At 43.4% G+C, this 6,946-nt stretch overlaps 1 long non-coding RNA gene across 1 annotated transcript; it reads left to right on the top strand.

The window, feature by feature from the left end:
* The first annotated feature begins 4,043 nt into the window (after positions 1–4,043).
* LOC309326663 lies at positions 4,044–5,085 on the top strand. Its single transcript, XR_014150343.1, has 2 exons — positions 4,044–4,195; positions 4,658–5,085. It is a non-coding gene; the product is annotated as an uncharacterized lncRNA (long non-coding RNA).
* Positions 5,086–6,946: the final 1,861 nt, after the last annotated feature.

Here is a 6,946-nt window from a genome sequence, read left to right as displayed (position 1 = left end):
ATCCAGATCCCTGCACAGAGCAGTGACTCTTGGTTACAGTGTTGGAATAACATCTCTGCAGCCTTGGCAGGTAATGTTGCAGAGCCAAATTTTCTCATGTCTATGAACTGATTAACAGGGGTAGGACAGGAAATTGCTTTATACAAAATTAGGCCTGTCATCTATCTGTTTCAGCATTGTGTACACTGACAGGCATGGGCATTGCAGGGTTTGAGACAAGATGAAAATTCCGAGTGTTACCGGAAGATTCTGGGGATTGAATCTGGGCCCTTTCCATGCAAGGAGCTGCTCCACCAGGGAGCTGCTACCCTTTACTGTCCCTCTTCTTATATGTAAAAAACCAAACAAACAAAAGGAAAAATATTCTGCATCTTAGTCATGGTTACTCTCTTGCTGGTTTACATTTCATCTTATAATTTGACCTTGGAGTCTGTTTCACTTGGGAACCTCAAATAGTTTGATTCTTCTTCTTCTTTTTAAATAGATCAACTCATTTCTTCAAGGTGTTTCATTTAACAACTCAGCTGGAGAAACAGTGTCATTTAATGATAACAGGGAAATGAGAGGAGGATTTGATATCATGAATCTGGTCACATTCCCAAACACATCTTTCCAGAGAGTAAAAGTTGGATCGGTGGGTCTCAGTGATAGAGGAGATAAGGAGTTCATCCTCCATATGGACAAAATTCTATGGCACCAAAGTTTTAACCAGGTATGGCTTGGAGTTACCAAACTGCACAGAGCTTGCAGGTATGTCTAAAGTTACTAAATAACAACAAGCATAGCAAGAACAACAATGATGTCTAGTGCATTCAGAAATATGATGTGAAATAGATATGCCAAATCTACCTCTTCCTACTTTGAAGTCAGTATTATCTTGAAAGTGCACTAAAAATGAAGCATAAGATTTTCCTGTGGGTGGCATATCAGAAAGCACTTCCACCTTCAACTCCTCTCATATTTTTGTACAGGTGCTTCCCTTTTCTTTGTGCAATGAACCCTGCCACTCTGGTCATCAGAAGAAAAGGAAGGAAGGGGAAAAGTTTTGTTGCTATGATTGTACTCCATGCCCAGAGGGGAAGATTTCAAACCAGACAGGTAGGTAAAGCTCTTGCATCCTGATGACCAAACAAAGAGACTGACATACAGGCTGGTCTTGAGCTGGGCCACTTTTATTTAGTGAAGCTATCAAGATCAGGAGAGGAGAATAAATTCAAACGGCAGAATTTCAGCCATTGGGTGACACACAGGGCTGTTTTAAAGCCAGAACTCACCAGAATTCAGTTCTGGTACCTCTCAGGTGGGCACCATTGCCATACTAAGAGAATGAGGGAGGAGTTCATGGTGAATTGAAACTAATGGTCAGTTATGAAGCAGAGCCCACTTCCCTAAGCAAAGTAAGGAATAGGGGAATTAGGGGTGTGACAACCCAGTGATAGCCTGAATTAACAGGAGCTATGAAAGGAAAAGCTTCAGGCCAGCAAAGGGAAGCATTTGCTCTCCTACAATCTCTGGTCTTCTATTGAATTTGAACCCCTGGCTGACCCGGCATTGCTTTGCAATTGTGTTAGAAGTTTAATTGCTGCTTCACCAGAGGAAACAAGGGTCCTCAGGTATAAACCCAACTGTGATTGTGGGAGTGAGAAAAACCAAAAGACCCAGCAAAGGAGTGGAAGCCCTTGTAGGTTAGAATGCGCCTCTTCAAAAGATAGCAACTGGCAGGCTGCAAGCGAAAGTGAGCAGAGAGAGACCCCTGCACAAATGAACAAGCCTTAAAGGGGCTCTGCACCAAACCAAAAGGTTTCCTCCTTGTGTAGAACCCCAAAGCAGACCTCCACATCTCATGCCACTTTTCAATGCTACAGTATGTTCACTGCTGGTTGGTGTGCTGTCTCTCATGGCCAATGTGCCTCAAATGTGCCTCGGCAGCCAGTACTGCTGTGGTGGAACAGCCATAATGTATAATTTGTCACAATACATAGTTCATTCAATGGGCTAGGTCAGATGAATCAAAACTGAATTTCTATTTAAGCTTTTCTTTATTTTTCTCAGATATGGACGTATGTTTCAATTGCCCAGAAGGTCAATATCCAGACAAGAAAAGAAATGGATGCATCCCCAAAGTTATACATTTTTTGTCCTATGAAGAAACTTTAGGGATCACTTTAGCCTCTCTTAGTGTCTTATGTTCTTTGATTACTGCTTTGGTGTTGGCTATTTTTATCCAGCACAAAGATACCCCCATAGTCATAGCCAACAACCGAGAGCTCACCTACACTCTCCTGGTTTCACTCCTGCTCTGCTTCCTCTCCTCTTTCCTTTTTCTCGGCCAACCTGGGAAAGTGACTTGCCTTCTCCAACAACCTGCTTTTGGCATCATCTTCTCTGTTGCTGTTTCTTGTGTGTTGGCCAAGACCATCATTGTTTCTCTTGCATTCATAGCCACAAAGCCAGGATCTAAGATGAAGAAATGGGTGGGAAAGAGACTGGCCCATTCCATTGTCCTTTCAGGTTCCCTCATTCAAGTTGGTATATGTACTCTGTGGCTGACAACGTCTCCTCCCTTCCCTGATCTAGACAGGAATTCAGTAGCTGAAGAAACCATTGTGCAATGTAGTGTTGGGTCTGTCATCATGTTCTACGGTGTCTTGGGCTACATGGGACTCTTGGCCCTCACCAGCTTCATTGTGGCCTTCCTGGCCCGCAAGTTACCTGACAGTTTTAATGAAGCCCAGTTCATCACCTTCAGTATGTTGGCATTTTGCAGTGTTTGGATCTCTTTTGTTCCAACCTACCTGAGCACAAGAGGGAAACACATGGTGGCTGTGGAGATCTTCTCCATCTTGGCCTCCAGTGCTGGGTTACTGGGTTGTATCTTTTCCCCGAAATGTTACATCATTGTGCTAAGGCCTGATCTGAACAGCAGGGATCAATTAATACGAAGAAAGATTTAAGAAAGGAATAAGAAATGTGTTTTCAATCACAATAGCTTTTCTTCTTAAACCGCTTTGAGATTTTTTGACAATCAACAAAAGTGTATAATTTTTATGAAATCAATAAATACAGAACCTAGTGCCTGTTGGGAAATCAGCAGGAAAAAATCCTATAAAATTAGTTATACTTATACTCTACAGATACAATTCACCTTGAAAGCAGTTTAATGATTAAGATTTTGTTAGAGTTCAGAACTTAACTGGTTAAGTGTTCTGAGGTGTGCGTCACTTTCTGACGTCAGCTTTAGAAGCTAAGGAGGAGCTTGTTTCCTGTACTTTCTGTTCTCTCTGTGTTTTTTGAGAGAGAGACATGGCTGAAAGAAGCCCCGGTCTTTGATGCTGAAATGTTTCAATAAAGAGCTGTAAATAGACGAACCTGTCTGTGTATGCTTGCATGGAGAAATGGAGAAAAAGACTGCTTTACACCGCTGTATGCTACTCTGCTAAGCCGTGGCTAAAGAGACAGCAGAATTTGTTGCGCAGCTAGAAGGTAGCGGCTGGACGCCGGAAGCTGTAAACGACTGATTGGGATCGTAAAGCTATCAGAGGCCACGGCTCATCGATCGAGCTCCAAAGATCGATATCTCACAGATTTTAGTAGGTACAACGTGTGAAGGGGAGTTTTATTTGTTTCTCCCATAAAACAACTTTACACACACAAAGTTTCTTTGGTTTTCTGGGTAAAAAGAATAACTGTTTAATCAACAAAGTGAGACCTCCAGGGGAAGATCAGTAGCTCAGAGGCAGAGCATCTGCCTTGCATGCAGAACGTTGCAGCTCCAGGTACGGCTAGGAAAAGACTCCTATCTAAATCCCAGGAGAGGCTGGTGTCAGGGAGTGTAGAGAACTCCAAGACAGTTGGACCAAGTGTTTGGCAATGTATAAGGCATTCCTATTGGGTTTGGGCTATTTGGAGAACCTTCCAAAATAAGTTATGCAGCCTCCCACCACTAGATGGCAGTAAAAGTACTTCCATTCTTAGAAGAAAGCAGTCGTTTACTGGCTGAGGTTTCTCTGACTCTGGTATGATAACCACTAAGGGCTGCAGAAGTCACTGAGCTCGGGAAGGAGCAAACTTTGGTGCTTGTCTGCATTATTGAATTGGAGAGAGATGCTCATGGGCTCCAGGATGGCCTCAATAACTTGGCTAACTCGGTGGAGGCATCTCTTTGGACTACTCGTCCTATATCAGTGGACCATTGGTAAGGAAATCTTAGCTTAGGAAACAGATACATAAATAAGCAAAGTGGGAAATAATTAAATATAAAGCCTGCAGTGTAGGGGGCTTTAGTTCAGGATTTCAGCCAGCTTGTCGTGACCCTTTCTGTTGTCCTTTTTTATGCTCACTGTCTCCCTTCCTGAGAGAGAACAGAACTCATATTTTAATAACATGGATCTGGGAGGGTGGCTGGGTGTTTGTGTGAACATTTCAGATTTAAAAACAGAGTTTTAAAAAAGCGAGGAATGGACAGAGGAAGGAATATTGTGTTTCACTTTATCCCTCCATTCCCTACATTTATTGTGCAGATAGTGCTTTAATTCATGTACTGCAGTTTTGACAGTATTTCTGGATTTCTTTCTACCAATTGATGAATGAATACTGACTGTGTACATTAAGGCAAACCTTTAGCATGTTTTTTAATACCTTCTTCAAAATCCTGCAGTCTGCGGCTCTGATTCCCAAGTGACCCAGAGTCTGTTATCACAGAACATCCAGGAAGGGGGACTGTTTGCCATCACCTGCAGCAACCCCAATGAATATCGCACCCATTTTTGGTACTGTCAGCAGCCTGGAAGAGCACCGACCCTCCTCTTGTATATAGCATCCCAAGAAAAGAATGAAACCAAAGGACGCTTCACAGCAGAGTACTTGGAGAAGGGAATGAAAAGTCGCTTGCATCTCTCTGGTGCTCAGATTCAAGACTCAGGCACTTACTTTTGTGGCGTAGAGCACAGTGGCGCTGGAAGGGAGAGACTCATGACTCTAACTTCAGGTCTTCTTCAGCTCTGATGTTCACCTTTAGTCTGTGATACTCTGCTGCTGAAAACATTCCCCTACAAATGTTCATAAAGCCCAATATTAAATAACTTACCAAGTCTCTCTATTACATATGCACATGCACACACGTACACACAGACATGGGGGGGGGGGGGAGAGAGAGAGAGAGAGAGAGAGAGAGAGAGAGAGAGAGAGAGAGAGAGAGAGAGAAATTTGTGTTAGGGAAATATGAATCTTTCAGTTTGGTTTCCCTTGTTTCCCATTATTTTGCTAATCTTCTGTTCTCCACATTTTGCCTGTTTTTTCATCCCCCTGGGAAGAAAAATCCTTCCAAGTGTGTAGAGACTAAAATAGTTATATTGTTCCATTAAGTGGTCTTGAAGAGAAACTGCTATGCAGAAAGGAGACAACAGCATACTTGGCATGATTTAAAGAGAGTGAGAAAGCTATGTTACTGATAAGGAAACATTTAGAGGCATTAGGAGTCAGGGAAGGCAACAAATCCTGCTGTAGGAACTCCAAAGAGAATTGCAGATTCAGCCCTTTATGCATAGTCAGAGTTGGTGCTGGGTGGGGCTGTAACCCGGGGCACAGTTTCTTTGTTTGTTTATTGGAGGGGGAACATTTCTCACAACGCCCTGCCAGCTTCTGGGGTTTGGAGGGTGTCATGAGCTTTTGTGTCCGTCCCACTCGCTCTCCAGGACGCAACAGGGCAGGGCGCACACACACATTCCCCCTCCCCCAATCTAGTGCAGATGCAGACTTTAAATTGATAGTTTATGATGTCTTTATTATTCAATACAGCAATTCATAAATTTAATGAAATATTGAAAATGAAGCCCCCTCCCCACTACTCCTGCTCAAATTCTGAAAGTGGAGGTACATTCTTAGGGCCAAATTAGAAAATTCCTCCCTTATGCAGATTTCCTTTCAGGCTGCTTGAAAGGAGCAAAATCTGACATCCCGTTGATCCTCTGAAAGTAGGCGCATAAAACCAAGCCACAAGCTTGTGGTCTGTGCCATAGAAGCTCTGCTCCGTGTGAGACTGACTTGATGCACACTCATCCATTCTCGCACACAAATGAAAAGACAATGCTGACTCTTGGAGAAGGGATGGCTGTTTTGTTCCTTGTCCTCTCCGCAGGTACTCTTTCTTGTGAATTGTTTATACCTCTGGATCTTGACATAACTTAAAGTCCAGGACTCAGTTAGGGGCACTTTGCTTACACGAGATGGGCATAAGGATCTTCCCTTTGGTTCCCCAGATGTAAGCAGCCATCCAGCTTACACTAATGGTTCATCAGATTATGTCCATTTCCCTCCTTCCTTCCTTCCTTCCTTCCTTCCTTCCTTCCTTCCTTCCTTCCTTCCCCCCTCTCTCCTCTGCCTCATTCCATTTTCCCCCTTCATGAAATTCTCTCTCCTTTTGTTCAATTCTATTTCTAAAGGATAAGAGAAATGACCTGGCCTCTCCCAGTTATTCTGTCTCCTCCCTGTGTTTCAGGCCAAGGTCAAGCTGTAACCCAGGACTCCTTTGTGTCTGCTGAGGCAGGAGAGCCCACCCAGCTGAATTGCTCCTATTCGGGATCTCCCAATACCCTGCAATGGTACAAACAGCCCCCCAGTGGACAGATCCAGTTCATGGCCTTGCTCTATAACACCAAGTCCACCACTGAGCCTCATGGCTATTTCAGTATGAGCCTGAATACAAAGAAAACAGTCACATTTTTAACTCTGCACCGCACTCAAGTTGAAGATTCTCTTGTCTACTTCTGCGCTGAGAGTCACAGTGCTGTAAAAGCACATCCTGCCAATCACAAAACCCGCTGTCAAGGGAGTCACAGGGAGAAACAAAGCTTTGCTCTGAATCAAAAGCCTTCTGGATTAGTAGAAGTTCCTGAAATTTTACACACCACATTAAACTGATAGATTTTCAGGCAGTTTTCTTAAGAAC

The sequence above is a fragment of the Podarcis erhardii genome (genome assembly GCF_964252035.2).
Source record: "Podarcis erhardii genome assembly, chromosome: 13".
NCBI lineage: Eukaryota > Metazoa > Chordata > Lepidosauria > Squamata > Lacertidae > Podarcis > Podarcis erhardii.
The sequence above is the reverse complement of the archived record's forward strand: the minus strand, read 5'-3'. Positions and strand labels throughout refer to the sequence as shown.